Source organism: Callithrix jacchus, chromosome 15 (assembly GCF_049354715.1).
Source record: "Callithrix jacchus isolate 240 chromosome 15, calJac240_pri, whole genome shotgun sequence".
Classification (NCBI taxonomy): domain Eukaryota; kingdom Metazoa; phylum Chordata; class Mammalia; order Primates; family Cebidae; genus Callithrix; species Callithrix jacchus.
In genome coordinates, this window is record NC_133516.1 from 21,905,043 (window position 1) to 21,931,779 (window position 26,737).

General features: G+C 39.8%; 1 long non-coding RNA gene across 1 annotated transcript in view; it reads right to left on the reverse strand.

The window, feature by feature from the left end:
* Positions 1-211: 211 nt before the first annotated feature.
* The window catches only part of LOC118147813 (uncharacterized), a 45,764-nt gene continuing 19,238 nt past the window's right edge, over positions 212-26,737 (reverse strand). The window contains exon 4 of the long non-coding RNA XR_004734416.3: positions 212-1,128. This is a non-coding gene — a long non-coding RNA (uncharacterized LOC118147813). The remainder of the gene's footprint in view (positions 1,129-26,737) is intronic.

The following is a 26,737-nucleotide window of genomic DNA, read 5'->3' on the forward strand; positions in this document are numbered from 1 at the left end:
GCACGTGAGCGTGCAACGAGTAGTTATTTTCTTGTCTTTAAAAACATAGGATCAGGACTTCTGATATTAGCATTTCTTGGATTGTGTAATCTTAAAGGGACCCAAGCTTTGAATGCATGAACAAACATGGGATTATAAAGGAATGAATATGATATTAGAAATGATCAAATGAGATGTAACCAGGGCCCCAAACTTAGTATTTAGTATTTTTATTATATAAGCCGTCATTTACTTTTAGCACGTCAAAGGGATTACCAGATCTAAACACCTTATGTATAAATGGGAAAAGCCGAGGAACAAGTGGAGGAAGTTTACTTACTTTTCCAAGGCCGCGAGGAAATAGCAGCAGAACTGAAACTAGAGTGAGAGACCATGGAGTTCACATTCACCCCAGGGCTCTTGTCTCTACCCTCACGCTCACTCGTCAAGTTCTACTCCACTGCAGTGGAGTCTGAGCTGTGAAACTGGGCAGTGACATGCTTATAGGAGCGCCAATGGGACAGGAAGTGGCAAATGTCTCAGCCCCAGGCTCAGAGCTGGACGAACTGTGTGGTTAATTGTGGATGATTTCTCCGGAACTTCTGAGACTCCACGCTGCTTCTCCTCTTCTTCTTGTTCCTCCTCCTCCTCCTCTTCCTCTTCTTTTTCCTTTTTTTTTTTTTTTGAGTTGGAGTCTCACTTTTGTTGCTCAGGCTGGAGTGCAATGGCATGATCTTGGCTCAGGGCAACCTCCGCCTCCTGGGTTCAAGCAATTCTCCTGCCTTAGCCTCCTGAGTAGCTGGGATTACAGGCATGTACCACCATGCCCAGCTAATTTTTTTGTATTTTTAGTAGAGACGGGGTTTCACCATGTTGACCAGGATGGTCTCAATCTCTTGACCTCATGATCCACCCGCCTTGGCCTCCCAAAGTGCTGGGATTACAGGCGTGAGCCACCGCGCCTGGCCAAGCACACTGCTTCTTAAGCCAATATGTGTAGGATAAGGCAGGGTCTGAAGCAATGAATAGCTGGCGTGGCAAGAGTTCATGTTTGAGGGCGTTGGGGACACAGGTGAGGTCTAAGTGAAATCTCCAAGCATAGATTTTCATGATGGTTTCTTCTGAATGTGGAAGAGGTTTGCAGGGTATCTAGTGGAAGAAAGGATAAGGAGAAAGGATGAGAGGCCAGGCAGAAGGTGAAGAAACGGTTTCTTAAAGTTCTGTAAGAGACAATAAACAAGCATATCCTTTCTTTGAAGTCAAGTGATGTGGTGCAGTTTCCTCAGTCTCTGTGAGGACCCATTATCCCAAGGCCATCTGGCAGCTTGAGAATGTAACTTTAGGAGCCTGTGAGAAAGGGGTTAGAAGCCTCAGTCAAGGATCAAGGCAGCTAGAATGGCTGAGCCAGGTACCTCAAGAGGTTTTCTAGGCAGGAAACTACATTGATAGAAATGTACAGGTTCAGCTAAGTCAACTCTTTGTAGATGGTGATGGGGAGGAGAGAATTTTGTAGGGATGTGGATTCCTGCATTATGCTAAAGGCTTCTGAAAGCCTGAGACATATAGGTTATCAAGGTTAGGAGAAATAATGAACAACATGAGATAACACAGGGTAAAAGTCACCGTTCCTCCCTCTTTCTACCTTTCTCATCTTCCCAAGGATGCTTCTTAGGAACTTCTTCTTTTCAAGGCTGCCCTTGATGTCCATTTATTTTTAAATATGTAATTAAATGTCTAGGCAGAGGAAAAGCACCTGATATTATTTGCCATCAACTCTAAGCCCTTTGGTTTATGATCTGCTTGCTTTTAAACATTTTAAAATTGCATTTCCTTGCTATCTACAAATTGCATGCCTCTATAATAGATACTGTGAAGCACACAGCCATGAATAAGATAAGGTTCCTGGCTGCAGGAGCTAACAACACTGGAAATGGGGGAGAAGATGTATTCGCAGCTGCCGTAGCATGCTGTTGTGGTGAGTAACTTGAGTGATACGAAAGAAGCGTTTTAGGAATCGAGGCAGAAGGAAGCATATCTTGCAGGTGCCAGCAAGGCTGACTTGATGGAAAAACTGACATTTTTCTCAGACTTAAACCCATCCAGGTGGGATAATTTGTTTTCATTGCAATAAAAATATTTAATTATATTAAGTGCACACAAATCTTTATTAATAGCAGTCTATTTATTTCTATAATATTTATTCAAGAAAAGCAAAAATAAAATGCTGATTGTCTTCTGACTTGAATAATTCTTGGTGTCAAGTAGCATGCTCCTACAAGGTCCCAAGTCATCAACACCAAACTCAATTTGACCAGAGGGCTGTTTCCCTGCCATTCCATGCATGGTTGTTGAGATTTGACAGGGTCTAATAAATAGTACCCTTCTTGTGCACTTGGATTCTGAACCAAAAGGAAAATAAGACTTAAGAGTAATGTAGGTTGGGAGCCAACATACTATTTTTCTTACCAATGAAGTTGATGTTGGAAAATGCAGTTTCTATTTGTAGGCTAGGTGGCTTACTAATACTGAATCTCAGAAGTAGCAAGACTTAATCACAGCACCCCTGCTCTGTACCTGCCTTTGTAAAACTCAAGGCATTGAGAAACAGAGCAGGTGCATGCTTCCTACAGAAAGATCAGATCTCCAAGTGAAAAATACATATAAAGGACCAAGGTTATGCAGATTCATTTCTTAGTTCCAACCAATCAGACACAGCCCTTTTCCCCATAGGGAGGAGTAAGTAAAGAGTGGAGGTGGGACAGGGCTTCCATGGTCCTGAAGACTTCTCCTCACGGAAGGACAGGAGAGAAGTCCTACTCCCAGCCCCCCATAATAATTGTCCTGATAAACTAGCTGGAATCAGTGCAGCAGATACAATATCTTATTTTCACTTCAAAGAACTGTCACACACTAAATGAAAGGCAATGTAAAAAAACCTCTAAAACAAAACAAAGAACTCCAAACCAAAAAGACACACTCTTTTTTTCTCTCTCCTTCTTCCTGGAGGACACATCTTCATTTCCATGTTCATTAAATCGTGGCCACAGAAAATCCTGACTCAGTTTACTTTTCACTTCATTATACCTGAAGGTTTTCATTTATTGAGTGGTATCATGCAGAGGCATTATCTCTCAGGATGTGATGGTGAGGGAGATGGGTCTTTGAAGTCAGCTATTTTTTTTAGGATATGTGTCTATCTATTCATGATTTTACCCACATTGTTAGGTCCTCTTTCTATCTGGGTTGTGAGGTGTGTGTTTGTGTGTGTGCACATCTGTGTGAAAGGGAGAACGAGAGAGAGAGGTCCAGACACAGAAGAACACTGGGTGAGGACCAGAGAGAATCGAGGGTAACTGAGTAAGAAGAGCTGGAAAGCAGATGACAGGAGAAAGACTGAAGTCCCTGTCAGGTTTCAGTTCTACAATGAGTTTATCTTCTGTGTCCCCCAAGCTCTCTAGTTTGGTTCCACATCAAATAGTATTATATTGCCACCAGCAAGAAACTCATGCATGAGGCTGGCCACGGAGGGTCACACCTATGATCCCAGCACTTTGGGAGGCAGAGGTGGGTGGATTGTGAGGTCAGGAGATCAAGACCATACTGGCTAATGCAGTGAAACCGTGTCTCGACTAAAAATACGAAAAAATGAGCCAGGTGTGGTGGCACATGCCTGTAATCCCAACTACTTGAGGCTGAGGCAGGAGAATCACTTGAACCCAGGAGGCGGAGGTTGCAGTGAGCAGAGATCATGCCACTGCACTCCACCCTGAGTGACAGAGTGAGACTCCATCTCAAAATAAAATAATAATAATAAAAAAAGATACGCATGCATGCATTAAGGACTGCTCCACACATCCTAGGATTTGAAACTTGGTCTAGGGTTTTATATTTTGAAAGTAGCTCTTAGCACATCTATTTTAGATTTCACTTTCAAGAAGGCTAGGCCTCTCTTTAAATTCACAAGTTACTTTCCTAGATTTGTTGTGATTTGATTTTATTTGGTCACTTTGTGTTGGAAGAACTTAATAGAGTAGCTTTTCAAAAACCCATTATGGTGCATTATCCACTTTGTGTAAGTTAGCAAATGTACACCTTTCTCTAACAGTTAAGAAAGAAAGGCCATGGTGTCTCCAGAACCATTAAGGTATGTGATAATCTCATTAAATTTCTTAGTACAATTAGCTACTTCTTTTTCCTTAAGGGATATTCATATTCTCTCCAAATAAAGGTGTTTTTAGCTTTTCCGAAGTATGTAATTTGCTTTATAAAAGAACAAAGCTCCATTTATTTTTGTTGCTTGAACAAATTCCATTTATCCTTCTTAATAATTTTAGGTGTATGTTTCTTACTTGGAAGTACAAATGGCATTTAAAGATCAAGAAATGATTTATTTACAGCACTGGTGTCTCACTGAGAAGGTGCTGAGGGCTTTGAATTTCAGCCTCTGTCTATTGTCAAGAACCAGTCATTGAATGGAAAGAGCAGGGAATCTTTACTCAGGCCTGAGTTCAGATGGCAGCCTGAGCCTGGCTGCCTGTCTTTGGAGGATCTCCTAACCAACCCACTTCTCATTATGCATTGGGGTTGGCAAGAACTGCTAGAGCAAACTTATTTTTGCTATTAAAATGAAAATCAAAAAAATTGTAATTTTTTTAAAAGTAGCTAATTTCTCAAGAGCATTTAGCTCCAACAGAAGTACTTAAATGTATTAGATATATTATTGAGGCTAATACAGAAATTCTCACCATAGAGGACCATCTTATTATTGTTATATGAACAAATTGTAAGCAAAACATAATTTAAAAAATCAGTCTGTAAAGATAGAAACTGTCTAATCTCTAAAAGCTAAGCTGCATTTTCCATCCTCATTCCAAAGCTTAGTTCTTTGTTGCCAGTATATCACCATTAGACTAAAGCAACTCAAAGTGGTTGTCACTGAGATGTTATTTGGCTCTTATTTTAGCCTTAAGTTAGCATATTAATAAAACAGCATATGAGTCTCCTGCTGTGTAAATTGTAAGCTAAATTTTCAGAATGGGCCTGTAGCCTAGTAACAGTAGAGACTTATGGGAACATCACTAGTTTTTCTTCATCACTTAGGCCTTTTATTATTATTTATAAATAAATAATAAATGTACTATTTAAGCTGTAATTTTGAGGAAGAGATTAATATTGGAGGAGAAAAAAGAGAAAGCAAGAGAATGGAAGGAAAACAAAAGATACAGAGAAAATGAGAAAGAGAAATAAGAAGAGAATAAATAAATTTTTTAAAAAGAAAAAGAAGAATAGAAAATCAGATTTTTTTCTCTTTTCTAGGTCCTAAACTACTTTTTGAGTCATATAGTAATATTAGAATTGTAAGGCTTTTTTTTTATAATCCATTTCATCTTATTTTATTTTATTAGGTCTCTTTTAAAGAAAAACTTTATTTTGAAATAATTATAGAGTTACACAAAGTTGCAAACGTAGTACACAGAAGTCTAGTGTGTCCTTCCCTCAGTTTTCACCATTGGTTTCATCCTATTTAACTATAACGCAACATTGAAACTAGGAAATTGACATTGGCACAATGTGAGTGTACAGCTGTACACCCTTTTTTTCACATGTAGATCGATATATCCACTGGAATTAAGATACAGAAGTAATCCATCACTACAATTACCCCCTTTTTTCTACCCTTTTATACTCACAACTCTCCTCTTTTCCTCATCCTATTTTTTAAATTTTTTTTTTTTTGAGACAGAGTTTTACTCTTGTTGCCCAGGCTGAGTGCAATAGAGTGATATTGGCTCACTGCAACCTCTGCCTCCTGGGTTCAAGTGATTCTCCTGCCTCAGCCTCCTGAGTAGCTGGGATTACCGGGGCCTGCCACCATGCCTGACTAACTTTTTGTATTTTTAGTAGAGACAGGGTTTCACCGTGTTGGCCAGGCTGGTCTTGAACCCCTCACCTCAGGTGATCCACCCGCCTCAGCCTCCCAAAGTCTTGGCATTACAGGCGTGAGCCACCACAGCCAGCTCCTTTCCTCATCTTTAACTCCTAGAAACCTTTGATCTGTTCTATCACTAGAATTCTGTTATTTCGAGAATGTTATATAGATGATTTCACACAATATATAGTTTTGAGATTGGCCTTTCCTACTCAGAATGATTTCCTTGAGATTTATCTTTCTTACTTGTTTATGTGTATTGATAAGTTTGGTCCTTTTTATTGCTGAGTAGTATTTCAAGAATTGTGTTTAAATGACCTGATGAATGCTAAAATGCTCTTTATGCAATAAGGCACTGTTTAAATAATCCTATTCTAACTTAGAAAATCAGTAATCCTATGTGACATAGTCAATTTGTTTCATGTAGGCCTCTGTGCTTTGCACATGCTAGGTGTTCTCCTACAAGTTCCCATCTCACAGCAACCCAGTTCACATCTTAGCTTCACAGAATCTCTTGCTGATCCTTTTAGTTGTCTGGTTTATTCCTCTCTCCTGCGCTTTGTCCAAGGAGTTGCTGCATGCTCGTTTTCCTCTGTGCTCCCACTGCATCCTGCTCTTACCTTTATTAACTGTGTCACCACGTTTGTTCTCCAGTGTTAGACTCAGTACCTTTTGAGGTAGAGAGCATCTTCTTGCAATCCTGTTCTCAATAAATGTTGGTTGGATTGATTCTGAGTTTAAGTTAATTAGGCTATGGGTTCTGACTTTGCTGGCACATGGAAGTCACCTGGGGAGGCTTAAAAAATTTCTGATGCTGGGTCTCACCTGCAGAGATTTCAACTTGATCAATCTGAGATGCAGCTAGGATACTAGAATTTTAAAAGCTCCCCTGATGATTCTAATGGTCAGTCAAGATCTCGAACCGTTGACTTGGTCAAGATTAAAAAAAAAAAAAACACTGTATTAGACAGGATTTAATCTATACAGGAGACACTTTATTTGGCTGTTCTCTTTTTTTTTACCTGCCCACAGTAGTTTTTTGTTGTTGTTAAAAACAAGAATTTACTTGAATTTTGATATTTAGATCTCTCCTATTGTTAACAGAAAGGTTTTATGTTTGAATCAGAATATAATCTTCTGAATTTTGCCTGTCACTTTGATTCTATGGAATACACTCTGTAGGCAGCAAATGTGTGTGCTATACCCTCCATAAAATTTAAATCAATTCAAAACACATTTCGGAGGCTTCTAAAAGTAGTCATTAACCAGTGGTTCTCAACCTTGTCTGCACGTTAGATTCAGCTGGGGAATTTTAAAAATTTCAATGCCCAGGCTGTACCCCACACCAATTAAATGAAATGCTCTGGGGATAAGACCCAGGCATCAGCACTTTGTAAAGCTCCCCAGGTGATGACGATGTATTGCTAAGACTGAAAAACCATTGTCCTGAGTGAACATAGTTCCTAAATGAATACATCCCTACATTCCTAATTTATCTTTATAAACATATTCATTCATACTTTTTTGTTTTACGTAAATTAACTATTACATTAATTGGGTGAAAAATGGAAAGTATCACTTATCTATCCTCATGCTTTAAACAAAATCTTAGTTGTTATTAATTTATGCCTGACATTGTGCTATTAAAATGCTTTAACATCCACTAATTCATTCGTTTATTTTTTTATAAAGTAAAACAAGAAAAGCAAGATAAAAAGGAGCAGTGATTATTAACTTTGTACCCTAATTTTACAGATGAGAAAACCAAGGCATAAACAGATAAAGCGACTCAGGGCATAGGATGAGGCATGAAAGGTTCCCAGAGCTTGAAATTTAAGGAGGCACTCACTTTCAGGGTTGTGCGAATACATGTTAGCACCTGAGTGGGGGTTCTACCTTAAGTCGTGTGCCCTAGATATCTCATCTCACTTTAGTCCTGGGCCTGAAAATGGCTTGCCCCAAATCACACAGCTAGGCGGTGGGACGATAAATGCTAACATCAGACTCTGCGTCAAGTATGCGTTTCTCTCCCTACCATGCCTTATGGATTAGGAAATACACACTTTCATTAGAAAATGCAGAAGTCCACCTGCTTTAACTTAGTGTGATGGCTGTATAATGCGCTGCCCCCACACCCCAAAGAAGCTCACATTCAAATCCCCAAACAACCTGCGAACGAGTTGTCTCATATGGCAAAATGGACTTTGTGGGCATGATCAGATTAAGGATCTTGAACGGGTGGGATGATCCTGAATTAACTGGTGGGAGCAGTGTAATCATAAGGGTCTTTATAAGAATGAGGCAGGAGAGTCAGAGAGGGAGATGTGGAGACAGAGGCCCAGGGGCACATGATGCTATTCTTGAAAGGAGGTCGTAAATCAGGGAATGTAGACAACCTTTAGAAGATGGGAAAAACAACATTCTAAAGCCTTCTGAGGGAACACAGCTCAGCTGATACCCTGACTTTAGTCTATAATACCTGTTTTTGGACTCCTGACATTCCTGAACTATGAAATAATAAAGTCATGTTGTTTTAAGTCAATCAGTTTGGGTAATTTGTTGTAGCAGCAATAGAAAACTAACATACTTAGCTTAGAATATCTGCTTAGTCTGATAAAACCGTATTCAACTCTAGTCACTAGTAAGACTCCTGGATGTAAAAAGATAGTGTAAAGATTGTCATTTGCTACAGAAATGAAAGTGGGCACTTAATTTCTGTGTTACTAATAGGTAAACTCATAGGAAACAGCTGGGTTCCTTCTCCTAAAGGTCTGTGTTTACCTTGGCTATGGAATGAGGCTTTGGTTTGCTTCTCTCTTCCCAAAATGTAACGAATTGCTGCCCTCCTTAAGAAACTGGAGAAGCCAATATTACTCCTCTTGTGGCACCTTCTAAGGTCAAATAGCCTTTGATCATACATGCTTTCCTGCCATGCAATACAAATTATAAAAAACCACAAAATACCAGTCCGAAGCGAGAAAGACCTGTGTATTTCCTCTTAAAAAGAGAATTTGAGAGGTTAGCCATAATGTACTCCCTGGAGTAACTTCCATGCATGTGGAAAAAGACACAAAGCATAGATTCTAAATTCAGTGTGGCACAATACGCCACTCACACGGAGCCAAAATTTTCTTTGATTATTTTCTAGAAAGAGTCTATGCTGGAGGCCAATATATCACCTCTCAATAGGTTTAATACAGTGAGTTTTTCTCCAAAGATGGAAATGATTGCTATTTCTTAGTGGATAGCCAAATAAAGTCGTTGGCTCATGCTTAGGTGCCATGTTTTATACGAAAAATCGTCTAAAACACTGAAATCGCATTCAGTGTGGTAAGCTGTCTATACTGTGGGAGACACCTGGGAACTGAGCCAACAGAGGCACTAGATCCTCATCTTACGCTGGTGTGTACACTCACTGGGGAAAATGGTAGGCAGAACCATCAACATTGTTTGGGATGTTACTACTGCTTTTTCTCTTGCTCGTTGTTCTTGTTTGCTATTCTCTTTCTCTCTCTCTGATAAGCACAAATTTGAAAAAAATTAAAAATTAAACATGATCATAATGCTACTCCTTCATAAAATTCTTTTTTTTTCACTGCACCCTGCAACATTTCATTCACCAATAGAGCATCAGAGATATTGCTGGTGGAAGTAGAATTCAGAGCAGTGGAAGGCTAGGAAGATGATGAAATAGTTAGTTTGTGAGCCCCTGAGACGTGAAACTAGTATCAGTAGGGAATGAAAGACACAGACTCAATATGTATAAGAAGTTTCTTATAGTTCGAATCTTTCAGAAGTTAAAATATTTTTTTCTGAAGCTGATGATCTTCCCAATACCTCAGGTTTTCAAGAAGAGACTAGCCAACCATAATGTAAGGAATTGACTAAAGCATTTAATGAAAGATATGAGGGTCTTCTAGAGCCCCTTTAAATGAATATTTTTCATTGTGATATTATGCTGTTTCATTTCTCTGGAATATTTGGTTCTCTCTTTTTAAGACTATAAACTGGCAGTAAGTAAAATGACATGTAATTATTTTATATCTTATTAGCCAGGTAAGATTATTTACTCACCATAGAAATTCCAAAATTAGGCCGGGCACAGTGGCTCATGCCTGTAGTCCCAACACATTGGGAGGCTGAGGCAAGAGGATCACCTGAGGTCAGGAGTTCAAGACCAGCCTAGCCAATATGGGGAAATCCCTTCTCTATTAAAAATACAAAAATTATCTGGGTTGGGCTGGACGCAGTAGCTCATGCCTGTAATCCTAGCACTTTGGGAGGCCGAGGTAGGCCAATCACATGAGATCAGGAGTTCAAGACCAGCTTGGCCAACACGGTGAAACTCTCTCTACTAAAAATACACAAACACACAAAAGCCAGGAATGGTGGTGAGCACCTGTAATCCCAGCTACTCGGGAGGCTGAGGCAGGAGAATTGCTTGAACCCAGGAGGGCGAGGTTGCAGTGAGCTGAGACTGTGTCATTGCACTCCAGCCTGGGCAACAAGAATGAAACTCCACCCCCCCAACCCCCCACCAAAAAAAAATTAGCTGGGCATGGTGGCATGCACCTGTAATCCTAGCTACTTGGGAGGCTGAGGCAAAAGAATTGCTTGAACCCAGGAGGGCGAGGTTGCAGTGAGCTGAGACTGCCATTGCACTCCAGCCTGGATGACAAAGTGAGATTCCATCTCAAAAGTAGAAAAAAAATCCAAAATACTACAGCAAGGTGCTTCTTCTCGTGCAAGATACAATGCCTGTTAAATGATAGTTTTTCTGTAGAATGGAATTTAATACCGGATATTTTGCTGTGGGCCCATCCCGTGAGGTTGAGTGTGAATTTTACCAGTTTCCTTGTAGTCTAAATTCCAATACAGAAGAAGGAAAGGAAGTGTGACAGGGAAGTGGTTGGGGTTGTCCCTATTTCTTTCTCTTAATGTAGGTGCCACAACATTTTCCAAACACTGGGTTTTGTGTTTAAGAGACCGTGAAGGAGAAACCTTCTTCAGAGCCCTTGTGGGGCTGGCTGCAGTCCCCGTCTGTCAGGGTCCTGCCATCTATAAATCACACACCCAAATACATCCAGATAGAGCCCATCCATCACATGCTGTGATGTGGGCTGCACTGTCTGTAAATCTGGTGAAAATAATGTATTTGTGCTGTGAGATGACATCCCATAATGAGATTGTGATATTCCATAGCATGTGATTTGCTATTTGTGACAAAGATGAATTTCACAGTGAGCACAGCTGCTGAGAAGCTGCTGGGTCTGGCGGACATGTGTAAGGTAAGGCCCTCTCTCAGGCCATCCAGTCATAACTCTTCTCTGCAGGAAATAATTTCTCAGGACTGCCAAGAATGAGTTGCCAAACTGAATTTTCTCTAAAGGGTGGCTGAGTATTTAGGCAGGGTGAAATCTCTAAAGGGAAAGAAACGTATAGAAGACATTCATCAATATTGCTTGATTGCATTTATTGTTTATGGTAGCAGAATCCAATAGTCTGTAACTGAGGTTATCTAACAGACTCCTGTGCCCTCTGCATATGCAATCAATGCAAAGTAAAAGCTGCCTTTATGTTCAAAATAAAATAAATAACCTAAGAAGTTCCGATTCTTCCTCTCAGAGTCATATATGGAGCCATTTTATACAGTTATCATTTTTAAGGGTCCTAAGTTGTATTCAGTCCTTGCTCCATAGATTGGAGTCTCCACACCAGCAGTATTGTTATCACTTGGGAGCTTATTAGAAATACAGACTCTGGGGTCCCTTGCCAGATCTACTAAGTCAGAATCTGCATTTTAGCAGAATCACCAGGTGATTTTCATGCACATATGTTTTAGGAGGACTGTACTAAATGACATTTAAGATGCTCTAGTATGCTTATCAGCATGGAAAATAATAATACTAAGACACGAGTCATTCCAAATATATACATGTGTGTATTTGTGTGTATTACAAAACATTTCCACAATTATTACCAAATTTGAGCTTTTCCATAAACTTAAAATGTAGGCAGGTGGCATTATCTTCATTTTACAGTTGAAGCAACTGAAGTTCACATTGATTAATAGTTTTGCCCAAGATATATGCAGGTGAATAAGGAGACTAAATTCGAACTCCAATCTTTTCTCCCTAAGTGCATATTTTTTCTCATTATTGTTAGAGCATGTTCTGTGAGTGCATCTGCTTTTGTACCCAGGAGGAACGTGATTCTATAAAGACACGCATATGCTGTCGAGGTATACCCATCACAAACAAGAATAAGCATCTAAAACGATCAGCTAGACCTGTGGCTATCATGTGTGGCTGAGTTTGCGCAGGACTTTTCTGATTCCAATGAGATCAGATTGGGTCCTGGATCATGTGGGGTCTAGATTCTGATAGGTCCTGGACCAGCTACTTCACAATATGCCTTGATTTAGGATTGATCACACAAGACAACTTGGTGATACCCAGACCTAGTCAAACTATGAACTTACAATTCTTTCAAGGACTCTACTGCTCCAGAAAAATTTCCCAGGCCAGCCACTGAAACACAGACCAATAGAGCAAACACTCTGTGTTATATACCTCCTCTGGCAGGAGATGTTCAAAGATGCTTTTGATAATGACAGCAGGACCTATTAGTCACTAAGTGTCATGTATAATGTAACCATTGCTCTAGGAGCTTTTATGCTTTGGCCCTGCAATGGAGAGGGTCTTGTGACAGGTAAAGCCAGAAATCAAGGATGCTAAGGAGACACAGACTAAAAGAATTCTCCAGCCTCCCTTGGAATCTAGTACCACTGAGAAACCTGAGACTCTTTTTGTGAGACAAAGTCTTGCTCTGTTGCCCAGGCTGGAGGGCAGTGGCACGATCTCAGTTCACTGCAGTGCCCCAGCCTCCCAGGTTCAAGTGATTCTCCTATCTCAGCCCCCAAGTAGCTGGGACTACAGGTGTGCACCATTAGGGCTGGCTAATTTTTGTATTTGGAGTAGAGATGAGGTTTTACCATGTTGCCCAGGCTGGTCTCGAACTCCTGGGCACAAGTGATTCCCCTGCCTCAGCCTCCCAAAGTGCTGGGATTACAGGCGTGAGCCACTGTGCCCAGCTAGACACCTGAGACTCTTGAGGAAGCTCCTGGGTTTGTAAATACAGGAATAGTAGAAGTGGGAAAGAATGTCTCAGGGCAGGGGTGCAAGGACAGGCTAGTGTATGTGGTGCATAAATAAATTTATAATATAAATATTTTATAAGAGCTTGAGATACAACTTTAGCAAAGTAGCTTTGTGTCAATATGTATACATACTTGAGAGATTTTAAGCAGAGAAATACTAAGCCTCTCATTTAATATTTTTAATTAATATCTTTGCAAATTGATCAATTTATTTGTAATTGGCTACACAGGTCCTTAAAGAGATTTTTAGACAAAAAGGAGCTGTTGATAACACAGAACTTTTGCCTGAACTGAGGAGTGGATATCGCAGAATGTACGTGAACAGTAATGGCAAAAATAAATCGATGCTAACTCAAAACTTAACCCATAGTCTTATGGATCAGTAAATCTTCCATTTAGATTTTGGAAGATTCAGTTTCTACATGCATAATTCATGTAAGGTACTTCCTTAATTGTATACAATGTATATGGTTTTTTCTAAACATAAAACACCCCTTGGGATATTGAAACACTAATTCTTATGCTCTACTGACTCACCATTTGTTTCCTGTAATTCTGAGATGATAAAAATCAAATTCTGATGACATTTCTATCCCTTTCCTTCTTCATTCTCCCAAAGCCTAATCATGCAAAAACTCACAGGCATAACCTTTCAGGTTTATGGAATCACATTTTGTAATGATGTTATTTATGCCCACATTCTTGTTAAAATATTAAACACCATGACTGACTTCAGTCTCATCTGCAGACACACTGGGAGAAAGTCTGTCTTCTTTTCTGAGCATGATTTTCTCTTTAGTAGCTGACTTGCCCTGTGAATTTTCATCTGTTATTTTCCCCATTTCCTTCACTTAGGAGAGGAAAAGCACCATCTATGGCAAACCAGAAAGGAAAAGAAAAGGCTGTGTGTTAAAAGCTTCATAATGATCTTCCTTGACCAGTCCCCTGTGCATTAGAGAAATGTCCCTGCTTGATGCAATGTATGTGCTTGTCTAGTGCAGACTTCAAGACATTCTTGGTTCCTTACCATTTTACCACATGGCGTCTTGGGGAAAGAGCACGGCAAAGACATTACTTAGATAAAAATAGTCATGATTTTTATGATAGAAAATTGAAAAATATGGTGTTTTATGTGAAAAAAAATTATTCAAAATTTCAGAGTAGGTTAGCACAGGTGAGCATGCCCTAAGTGGGCACCCATGCTTCAGGTTTTTCTCTGCTTTTTGGTTTATAGTTAAGACATTACTATAAATTAGGTTCCAATATTTGCTCAACTTTAGAGATGAGAAAACGGAAGTTCAAAGAGTTTGGGTTACTTGTCCAAAGCCACACAGCTAGCTACTAGCAGAGCTGGGATTCAAATCCAGAATGGATGATTTCAACCATCTACACTACAGCAGTACTTACATTAAATGCTCTAGTGCTTTGTAAATTATAACGCACAATGCAAAGCTGATGTCTCTTTCAGGTTTACGCTGCCATTTTTTTTCCTCCTGGCTTTTCCTCCATTCTGGAATGTATGCCGCTATCACAACCTGTTGAAAACCTCCTCCTCATCTTGCAAAAGCCTGCTCTACAAAAGTCCTCTTCCCCCATTCTTCCCTCATTTTCCTCATTGGTGTTAATACCTCTCAAAAGGGAAGCACTAATATATATTGCTAGCAGAAATCCTAAGACTACAAAAAAGGCTGAATTCTTTCTTCCTGTGCCCTATCCCAGCCCCGAAACATTACCTTTTGCTAAGCATTCACTTGAATACAATGCATAGAAATACAGTTGCCTCAGACAACATGAGTTTGAATTGTTATAGTCCACTTGTACACAGAAGATTTTCAATGAACATATAGGACAGTTTTTTTTGGAGACTGTTGACAATTTGAAAAAACTCACAGATGAATCTCTTAGCATAGAAATATTGATATTTCTAGCAGATGTACCCTAGAACTTAGAGTTGAACACAGGGAGGGGAACATCACACACAGGGGCCTGTTGTGGAGTAGGGTTAGGGGAGGGATAGCATTAGGAGAAATACCTAATGTAGATGACGGGGTGATGGATGCAGCAAACCGCTATGGCATGTGTGTACCATGGCATGTATATGTAACAAACCTGCATATTCTGCACATGTACCCTAGAACTTAAAGTATAATTAAAAAAAGAAATATTGAAAACATTTTAAAAAGAATGTCATAAATGCATAAAATATATGTAGGTATGAGTCTGTTTTATCATGTACTACTATGAAATAGGTATAAATCTATTATAAAAAGTTAAAATTTGTCAAAACTTACACACATCAACCTTTACTTACCGTGCACGGCACCATTAGCAATCAAGAGAATTGTAAACAAAAGTAAAGAGGCGGTATTAAACCATGACTGTGTAAAGTTAACTGTGGTACATACTGTAGCACTGTACTGTAATAAGTTGGCAGACCCCTCATGTTATGTAGTGAGAAGTATAGCAAATATTCACTTAAAACACCCAGGGACATGGGTCTCCACGTGAGCAGTTCCTCTCTTCAGTAAATTGCATGTTTGCAGCAAAAAGTGATCTCGGGGTGGTTCTCAGGTATTTCCCATCATATGTAGTGCAATGTAGTAAAGTTTGAATAACACCAAGGGACATATGTGAATTGCCGCTAGTGATGGTAGTAGCACTCCCAAGAAGCAGAGAAAAGTCAGGCCTTTAGAAGAAAAAGTCAACTTGGTTGGTACGATTGGGGTCTGCAGCTGCGGTTGCCCACCATTTCAGACAGATGATTCAGTTTGTAAACAGATATACATGTCTATAAATACAGTACACTTCTATAAAACTATTTCCCGGGCCGGGCGCGGTAGCTCAAGCCTGTAATCCCAGCAGTTTGGGAGACCGAGGCGGGTGGATCACGAGGTCAAGAGGTCGAGACCATCCTGGTCAACATGGTGAAACCCCGTCTCTACTAAAAATACAAAAAATTAGCTGGGCGTGGTGGCGCGTGCCTGTAATCCCAGCTACTCAGGAGGCTGAGGCAGGAGAATTGCCTGAACCCAGGAGGCGGAGGTTGCGGTGAGCCGAGATCGCACCATTGCACTCCAGCCTGGGTAACAAGAGTGAAACTCCGTCTCAAAAAAAAAAAAAAAAAAACTATTTCCCCTTCCTTATAATTGTGTTAATAATGTTTTCTTTTCTCTAGCTTACTTTGTTGTAAGAATGAAGTATATAATTCATATGACACACAGCATATGTGTTAATCAACTGTTGAGACATCAGTAAGGCTTCCATTACCAGCAGGCTATTAGTTGTTATGTTTATAGGGAGTAACACATCATACATGGCTTCTCAACGGTGCAGGGGACAGCACCCCTAACTCCTGCAGTGTTCAAAAATCAACTGTACATGGTTTTGTTGTTTTTTAGAAAAATAAATAATTTCTTTTTATATTATTCTGTTACATTTTCCCCCCACTTAATAAAACATCCAGAAAATCTTGGCATGTCAGCATGCCTGAAGCTGCCTTGGTGTTTTAATTGTTCACCTGGCACTGCTTATTTACAGTGAGTCTTCCCTTCCTGAAATACTACTTGTCTTTCCATTTATTCAGGTCTTGGTTTATGCGTTTTCATAAGTAATGTAGTTCTTTTGTTTGTTTGTTTTTTGAGACGGAGATTCGCTCTTGTTACCCAGGCTGGAGTGCAATGTCGCGATCTCGGCTCACCGCAACCTCCGCCTCCTGGGTTCAGGCAATTCTCCTGCCTCAGCCTCCTGAGTAGCTGGGATTACAGGCACGTGCCACCATGCCCAGCTAATTTTTTTTTTTTTTTTTTTTTGTAATTTTTTTAGTAGAGACGGGGTTTCACCATGTTGACCAGGATGGTCTCGATCTCTTGACCTCGTGATCCACCCGCCTCGGCCTCCCAAAGTGCTGGGATTACAGGCGTGAGCCACCGCGCCCGGCGTAGTTCTTACATTTCTAGAAATTTTATAGTTTTGGTTGCTGTTGTGATTGTGATTTTTATTTTGTATTTTCTAATTGGCTTTGCTAATGTGTAAAAAAGCTATTGGACTCGAATCTAGCCACGTTGCTGAACTCCTGATCTTCATACTTTTAAAAATGGATTCTTGTGGATTTTCTAGATAAGTGATCATATTAACTGAAAAAAATCTCACCTTTTTTCTCATAACCAATAGATTTGTTTGTTCCTTTATTTTGTCTTGTTATTGGATAAGATCCCTAGGATGATTGTAGGGGGCACTTTTAACCCATTTTATATCTAACTGGGAATGGTTCTAATGTTATTACGACATTGATTTTAGGCTCTTGGTACATGGCCTTTTTCTAGTATGGGAATTTTCTGATGGCTTTTAATCAATCAGGAATAGCTGTTAAAGTTTATCAAATCTTTTTTCCTGCACTAATTTTGGCACCTATTGAGATTACCTATGGTTTAACTTTTTTTTTTCAGTTAATGTGGTGAATTGCATGAATGAAGTTTCTGCTCATGCCATTTATACTCCTCTTACTGGCTTACCAGTTTTATTCTTCTAAAATGGTACTTGTTTGCATATCTGCCTTCCGCCTTGTCTACACACACACACACACACACACACACACACACACAAAACCCTGAAATTTCCTTGAAGACCATGTAACTTTCATATTGTGGATTCTCAATTAATGTTGATTGATACATCTTTATAAAACTTCCCATTTATTATGTCAGCTGAGTAACACTGCAGCCATGCTGTTAGATGTTATTCTTAAGTTTTAAATATTTTAAACTGAAGTTTGGCTTTGAGACTCAAACCAAGTTAGAGTCAGAGCTAGGTCCAGAGCTAGGCCTTAAATTTAAGTTCTATGAGTTAGGGCAAATGCGCTTTTTGCTGATTCATGGATAATACTTTCCCTAGATCTGTGGCATTCGTCATCAGGGGCAGTGCTCATATTTTCCACCTTTGTTGGAGACCCTGGGCAGCTCTGAAATGGTGTTTTCACTACCTGAATGGTAGTAAATGATGCTTCCTAAGTGGAGGGGAAAGGATTGATCTGGTGATAGTTTTCATATTAGGGCCCATTATTGACCAATGCGCAATCAGCTCAATTCAAGTGCAGTTATAAATACATACAGCAAAATGAATTTCATTAAAATACTCTTGATGATCCTTCCAAAGGCCTGATAATGAATCCCAGGCAATTACCAGAACTTGACCTCTTTTAGAATCACAGAAGGTCAAAGTTGGTAGGGTCCTTAGAGCTAATCTGTGCCTCCATCTTCGCTCCCTCCCCACCCCCCACCCTTTTAATAGAGGGGTAAAATGAGATTCAGGGGAAAAATGTCTTTCACAAGTCATGTTATGCATTACTAAATATCTCAGGAGGTCTAGAACTACCTTATTTTAATCTGGTTTAATTATTTGTTCGGTCTCACAGACAAAAGGGTTAGCTATATAAGTCTTTGCTTCTTATTCTGAGATAGCAGGCCACTTAAGTGGCTATTGGTCAATATTGGGCAAAATTCAGATCAACTTTAAAACAAATTTGGAAATGAAAATGGTGGCCTTGGTAATTGTCAATTGCATGGGCTTCAGGGGAAATTTTGTAGACCTAAATACTGTCCCAGCTCCTATCAGGGAGGCGATGATCATAGAGATTGAATCCCAAGTGGAGTCCTGGTGTTTTTCTTGGTGAAACCAAATCTGATATGTTGCCATTTTGAATTCACAGCCTTTTGTTACCATGTAAATAATAATCCCTTAAATTAAAAAATCTTACTTTATTGTCCCAACATGTGATAAAACTCTACTTCACAGCTGACAGGTTTCCTCACAGCACAGCATTATTTTATTATCCTCACTGTCAAGATGGAAAGCAAAACCAAGTCTAGGGAACACTTTGGTTACCCAAGTAGAGCATTGGAAAGTAATTTTTTTTTTTAAAAAAAAGGTGGTTAAAATGACTTGCCACAAGCCTATTTAGTTTTACTAGACACACTGTGAAGATATTTAGATAGATGTAGTCTCCTACATGTTAATCCATATCACCATATTCATTTTCATCCATATCACTGAAACCTTAGTTTTGCAATATATCCAGAAGACTGTCATATTGCTATAAGAAGTAACAGGACATAACATATTTGGACAAACTCAAACATTATTTTAATAAATATACATAAATAAGCCATTTAAAAGTGGTGAGGTATAGGGTGTGTTGAGTTGTGCGTGTGGATAGGTGATGAAATATCACAAATTTTGATACCTTCTCTCACTCTGATCTTTTTTTTTTTTTTTTGCATTTTCAGGACCCCCAATCCAGTTGGTGGTATTATTGCTTATTCACGTTGATACATTATTTTGTAACCATTTTCAAGTTCTTTCATACTTGATCTTCTCGACAAGACTTACTGTAAGGTTCCTGAAAAATATGAGCACGTTTGCAATTTTATCCAGCATCTCTGCAGCCGAAAGTGTTCAGTTAATGCACGTGTTTGAATATGGTGGTATGGATTAACATGTAGGAGACACAAAGACAATCCAATAAAAACATTAATCAAATCCAAGATGTGTGTCTCTGCTTCAAACACCAGGCAACAATAAAGGCATTTTAAAAGCCTCCAGCAAATGGGAGGCTAAAGGAAGGGTAAAATCATTTGCTCTCCTGCCCCACCTCTTTTTTTTAAATTGCATTTTCGGTTTTGGGGTACATGTGAAGAACATGCAAGATTGTTGCATAGGTACACACGTGGCAGTGTGTTTTGCTGCCTTCCTCGCCATCACCTATATCTGGCATTTCTCCCCATGCTATCTCTCCCCGACTCCCCACCCCCAGCTGTTCCTCCCCTATTTCCCCCCCGACAGACCCCAGTGTGTGATGCTCCCCTCCCTGTGTCCGTGTGTTTTCATTGTTCAACACCCACCTATGAGTGAGAACACGTGGTGTTTGATTTTCTGTTCTTGTGTCAGTTTGCCGAGAATGATGGTTTCCAGGTTCATCCATGTCCCTACCAAGGACACAAACTCATCGTTTTTGCTGACTGCATAATATTCCATGGTGTATATGTGCCACATTTTCCCTGTCCAGTCTATCATCGATGCTGCCCCACCTCTTATACTGCAGAGGTGGGGCAGGAGAGCAAATGATTTCCCCTTAATTGAGCTTCTAAGAAGACTTTGTTCCCCATAACTTTTCTATATATTAATCTCCCTGTAGTTCGAAACAAAATAGACAAAAAAGAATAACGGTCTTCAACTCATATACCTCCCCATGAGATTTCCTTGGTTGTCTGAAGAAGTCTCTGGAAAATACCTACTAGCGTTAACACAGACAGGATATACCTAGCAAACAAAATGCTGCCACCTTCTGGTAAAATAGTACAGAATATTTCTCTCCAGGTCACTTTTGCACACACTTGCATACACGCACACACATGTACACATTATTCTAGTAACAATAACATTTATATCATGCTTTATAGCTAGCAAACACTTTCATATGCATTTATCTCATTTAATGCTCACAAAATCCTTATGAGGTAATTTTTATTACCCACATTTGACAGAAAAAGAAACTGAGGTTTTCAGAGGGTATGTCACTTCCAGGAGGTCACACAGTGATGGGCAGATGCATACTTAAACCTTAACACAAGTGAACATACATTATGTTTTAACACAAACAAAGAGTGGACCATTATTTCATGCACTGACAAATACTAAACATGCTGGTCATGCACTCAGCAGAAATGTGTGGAGTCTTTTGTCTGATCACATCACATCATATCACGGCTTTGTGTTATAGTTTGTGACTAATACGTAACTCTCTTTCTGGGTCTGCAGAGTGCAACAGCGTCCTCCTAAACCGAATTTTAGGAGATGGGGGTGGAGCGGGGGTAGAGCAAACCCTTCTCTGTCACCCTTGAACCATAAAAGATACACATTCTACTCTTTTATCCTTAACAGTTCCTCAGTCATCTTAGAATGCAAATTGGTGGCCTTTTAATAATTCAAAATCCACAGCACTGGCTCCTATACCCAGCCTCATCTCCCATGACTTGCCCCATGCACCCTGGTCGTTCTTTTTCAGATGTCAGGTATTTTTAGCAGCTTTTCCACTTAACTCTGCTTAGCAATATCCTGTTCATCCTTAAATGCTACCTCCTCTAATAATGCTTCCCCCATCTCCTTAATGCATATTCGGTGCCTTCCCAGCCATAGTGAGGCTTATTTCCTTCAGTTTTTATGGTAGCTTATTGTTTTCCTTTCTATGAGTCTGTCTCACTAGTGTGTCCACCCAGAAGGCAGAGAACGATCCTCATTAATTCCTATAACCCCAACAAAACTCTGCATAAGTGTTCAGTAAATATTTGACTGTGAGTGAATTCCCATAGAAAAGCCTGTGAAGCACCACTTGATGATAAAGAGCTAGGGTAAATCTTTTACTAAAATGGAAAGCATAAGGGAGCTGTGTGACCATGGTCATTACTTATAAAATCAAGGAGAGACCAGCAAAAGTAGGAATCCCACCTCCATTCTCACATTTGTTCTTCTCTGTGCAGGAGCAAGAATTTTTAGAAAGATGTTTCTAAATTTCCTTCCCTCCCCATCCTTAGCTGTGCACCGAATTGTCAAATTCCTGCCAAGAGAAAGCATTCCTCTTAGGGTTCCCTGTTGGATTGACAGTATTTGCAGAGTATTGACCTCCAAGAAGGTTTTTCTGGTCCTGTGCCTATACAATGCTGGCTGCAGGATAATACTCACGGAAATATTCTAGTGCTATTCTAGTCTTGTTATAAGATTTCTCTCTCCATTTTTTTCCCCCAAGACTGAGTTTCGCTCTTGTTGCCCAGGCTGGAGTGCAAATGGTGCCGTCCTGACTCACTGCAACCTCCACCTTCTGGGTTCAAGTGATTCTCCTGCTTCAGCCTCTCAAATAGCTGGGATTACAAGGTCCCGCCACCATGCTCGACTACTTTTTGTATTTTTAGTAGAGATGGGTTTCACTATGTTGGTAAGGCTACTCTCGAACTCCTGACCTCGGTTGATCCACCCACCTTGGCCTCCCAAAGTGCTAGGATTACAGGCCTGAGTCACACAACCTGGCTTCTCTCTCACTTTTATGTTGAAGTAATTTTTAACTCAGAAAAGTTGGAGAAGTAGTACAAAGAATTCCCATAATTTATTCCCATGAATTTATACTATAGTCTTTTTGGAGGGCATTTTGCATCTAAAAAATGATTTACCAACATGCAAGGATATTAAAAGCATTACTTATGATAGTGAAAATTGGGAATGGCCTAAATACTTCAAAAAAGAGGATTAGCTACATAATTATATCAAAATGATGAATCTTCAGCCATTAAAAATAAAATTATTTAAAAATATTTACAAGGAAATGCTCAGTATATTATTTTCATGGTGCTGCCATAATAAAATACCACAGACCATGCGACATAAACAACAAAAAGTTATTTAATCACAGTTCTGAAGAATGGAAGTCCAAGATCAAGGTACCAGCAGCATTGCTGTCTCCTGAGGCCGCTCTCCTTGGCTTGCAAATGGCTTCCTTCTTGCTGTGTTTTCACATGGTCTTTTCTGTGTGTGTGTACATTCTTATTGTCTTTCCCTTTTCTTATAAGGACGCCAGCCATATTGGAGGATGGCTTCACCCTTATGACCTCATTTAACTGTAGTTACCACTTCCTCTGCCTCCCGGGTTCAAGGGGTCTCCTGGCTCAGCCTCCCGAGTAGCTAGGATTACAGCATGCTCCACCACACCCAGCTAATTTTTTTTGTATTTTAAGTAGAGATGAAGTTTCTCCATGTTGGTCAGGCTGGTCTCGAACTCCTGACCTCAGGTGATCCGCCCATCTCGGCCTTCCAAAGTGCTGGGATTACAGGCATAAGCCACTGTGCCTGGCCACTTCAGTTACCTCCTTAAAGGCCCTTTCTCCAAATGCAGTCATATTGGGAGTTAGGACTTCCACGTAGGAATTTGGAGGGAACACAATTCAGTCCATACCACTTGAGATACTTAAGTGAAAAATGTATGTCATAAAAGCCATCTTTATAATGTGACTTCGATTTTCAAAAACATACACACGTATACAGAAGACAAATGGTGTAGGAGTTTACATGTCGAAATTTTAACAGTTGCTATTTCTGAATTGTGAGATTATGAGTCATATTAATTTACTTTCTACTTTATTGCATTTTCCAGTTTTCCATAATAAACTACCATTACTCCTATAGGTAGAAAATAATTTATAGGCAGCACAAAATACTTTTTAAAAAGCTTACAAGTTCTTTCAAATATATTAATATATTTGGTCGCTACAGCAATGCTGTGAAGCGGGAACAGGAATAATGTTTTGGAATTCATATGTCTATCAATTGAGGCTTAGGAGAATTAAGTCATATGGGCAAATAGCCTAATAATTAGAATCTTTTCATTATACCACAGTTCTTTAAAATACCTTCCTTCAGGCTGGGTGTGGTGGCTCACACCTGTAATCCCAGCACTTTGGCAGGCCAAGGGTGGATGATCACTTGAGTGCACAAGTTTGAGATCAACCTGGGTAACATGGCAAAATCCTGTCTCTACAAAAAATAAAACAACTAGCCAGTCGTGCTGGTGCACACCCGTAGCCTCAGCTACTTAGGAGGCTAAGGTGGGAGGATCACTTGAGCCTGGGTGGTTGAGGCTGCAGTAAGCCATGATCATTGCCACTGCACTCCAGTCTGGGCAATAGAGCGAGGCCCTGTCTCAAAAATAAATAAATATTAAAATATCTTCCTTTAATAATGAAGTATTATTAAATTAGAATACATGAAGAAAACAACACTCTTTAATTATCCCCAACAATTTATTCATGATATCTATGAAAGTAGAAGAAATAATAATAATCACAACAGCAGCAGTAATATGTTTCATGCAGATCATTTAAGCTTAGTCTCAAATTGAAAGATTTGGGATAAAAACAAATATAAATATATAGTAACTTGTTCCTCAGAGAGCTAAAAACAGAGCCAGCAATCCCGTTACTGGGTATATACCCAACAGAATGTAAGTCATGCTATTATAAAGACACATGCATGTGTATGTTCATTGCAGCACTATTTCCTACAGCAAAGACATGGAATAACCTAAATGTCCATCAGTGGTAGACCGGATAAAGAAAATGTGGTGCATACACACCATGGAATACTAGGCAGCCATACAAAGGAGACCACTATCCTTAGCAAACTAACACAGGAACAGAAAATTAAATGTTGCACATTCTCACTTATAAGTGGGAACTAAATGATGAGAATACATGGACACACAGAGGGGAACAACAGACACTGGGGCCTACCTGAGGGTGGAGGATAAGAGGAGGGAGAGGATCAGGAAAAATGACTAATGGGTACTAAGCTTAACACCTGGGTGACAAAATAATCTGTACAACAAATCGCTGTGACACGAGTTCACCTATATAACAAACCTGCACATGTACTCCTGAACTTAAAAGTTAAAAAAAGAAAGTTTAAGTTTCATACAAAAATAAATGAATGAATAAATAGTAACCCGGGATGAAAATTGTCCTGAGTTTTTTACGTTACAGCACATTCTTATTGTTGTACCTTTAGGAAGACGAAGCATGGAGACTCCTTTATGAGACTCTACTGGGTATGTCAATAGATATGCCGACCTGTGAGAATGCATGCATGGACCTAGGCAGAGGCTCCTCATCTGGAGGAGGGAAAGGAAAACTGGGGAGACAAGAGTTCCAGAAATCTTGAGGTATAAATATTTTGTCATTCCAGGAATATAAAAAATATGGCCACAGCTATGAATGTGTGTGTTGCTGGGTGGGGCATGGTTCTGAACATACGAGGTGCTCTTTAGTTGAAAATTGGGTATTATTGCTATAGGTCAATGATATTAAAAATCCCATTCTTTTCTACTCTCCATTCCTATTATAAAACCACCCATCCCAACAATCACAATAAAAATGAATATTTTCTGAGGTAAATTAAGTTTTCTAGTTGTGAGTGAGTTGAACTCAACCAGCTTCTACTTGCAAGATATACTGCAGCTGCTTTGGAACTCACGCTGGGAAAGCGAAGATCAGATAGAATAAAGAACTCTATAGAAAAGCAGCCAGAGAGACTCTTCTTCAAGAAGCAATGTCTGTTTAGCACCTATCACAGACCCTGGATTACATGTGTTGAAAATCTTTTTTTACCTGTGGCTTTTGGATAGAGCTTTGGGGCCAGTCATCAGCATCTGTGTCAGTGGTCAGAGCCTCTTTGCTCTGTGCTAACTAAACTTCATCCAGTACTCTCATGATTTGTGAAATGACAGACAACTGGACTAAAAGGAATGACAAAATATATTTCAAGACTTTCAAAAACGTTCCGTAGTTTGATGCCAACTGTCTTGAGGCAAGTGGCTGGGCACTCCCTTCTGAGGAGGATCCTGAACAACTGTCAGGCCTAATCTGGGTGAGAGATGAAAGGGTGACCTGTGGGTTAAAGTCTCCACCACCTGCTGCAAATCCCCTGAGTTATCTAATCTGTCCAGTGGCACAAGCTTTCTGTAAAGAAAGCGTTATTTTACAGCTGGCTCTTTAACGAAGGGGAAATAGCAAATGTTAGAAAATGTACTAAGTAGTTGTCCTGAGATAATCCTGCCTGAATAAATTCTATAGAGTTTTTTTAATGAAAAAAAAAATGTTCAAAAGGACAGATAAATATCTCAGAAGCCCACATGGACTGTGTATACGAGGCATGGCATTGCATTAGGGAATATTGTCTAGATTCTTAAAGAAACACACACACACACACATGGAAAGAGAGAGAACACAATACGCCTAAAGTTCTGTACATGGGCTAGTTGCCTCTAACCAAAAGTCTGCCTGGGATAATTGGTGATGGTTAATATTGAGTGTCAATTGGATTGTGTTGAAGGATGCAAAATATTGTTTCTAGGTGTATCTGTGAGGGTGTTGACAAAGGAGATTAACATTTGAGTCAGTGGACTGGGAGAGGCAGCCCCACCCTCGCTCTGGGTGGGCACCATCTAATCAGTTGGCTAGAATAGAGCAGGCAGAAGTTGGAAGGACTAGACTTAGTGAGTCTTCCAGCCTTCATTTTTTTTCCCCACACTGGGTGCTTCCTGCCCTTGAACTTCAGGCTCCAAGTTCTTCAGCGTTTGGACTCTTGGATTTACACCAGTGATTTTTCCAGAGGCTCTCGGGCTTTTGGATATAGATTGAAGGCTGCGCTTTCAGCTTTCCTACTTTTGAAGTTTTGGGACTCAGACTGGCTTCCTTGTTCCTCAGCTTGCAGATGGACTATTGTGGGACTTCACTTCGTGATTGAGTGAGTCAGTACTCCTTAATAAACTCCCCTTCATATATACATTTGTCCTCTTAATTCTGTCCCTCTGGAGAATCCTAATACAATTGGTGTCTCTGCAATATTTGTGCAAATTTGAGTAAGTCTTTCTCTGGGCTGTAGTATTCTCATTTGCAAAACAAAACAAAACAAAACAAATAGCCAAAAAGAAAAGAAAGGATTTGGGTGAGATGGCAAATCCTTGGCATACTATCATTCTTCATTTTGCACCCATAAATAACAGTCATAATTGATGGATTATGGCATTTTCCACCAACCTCGTGCAGCCTCAGAATTCCCAACAGCAATTGGTCTGA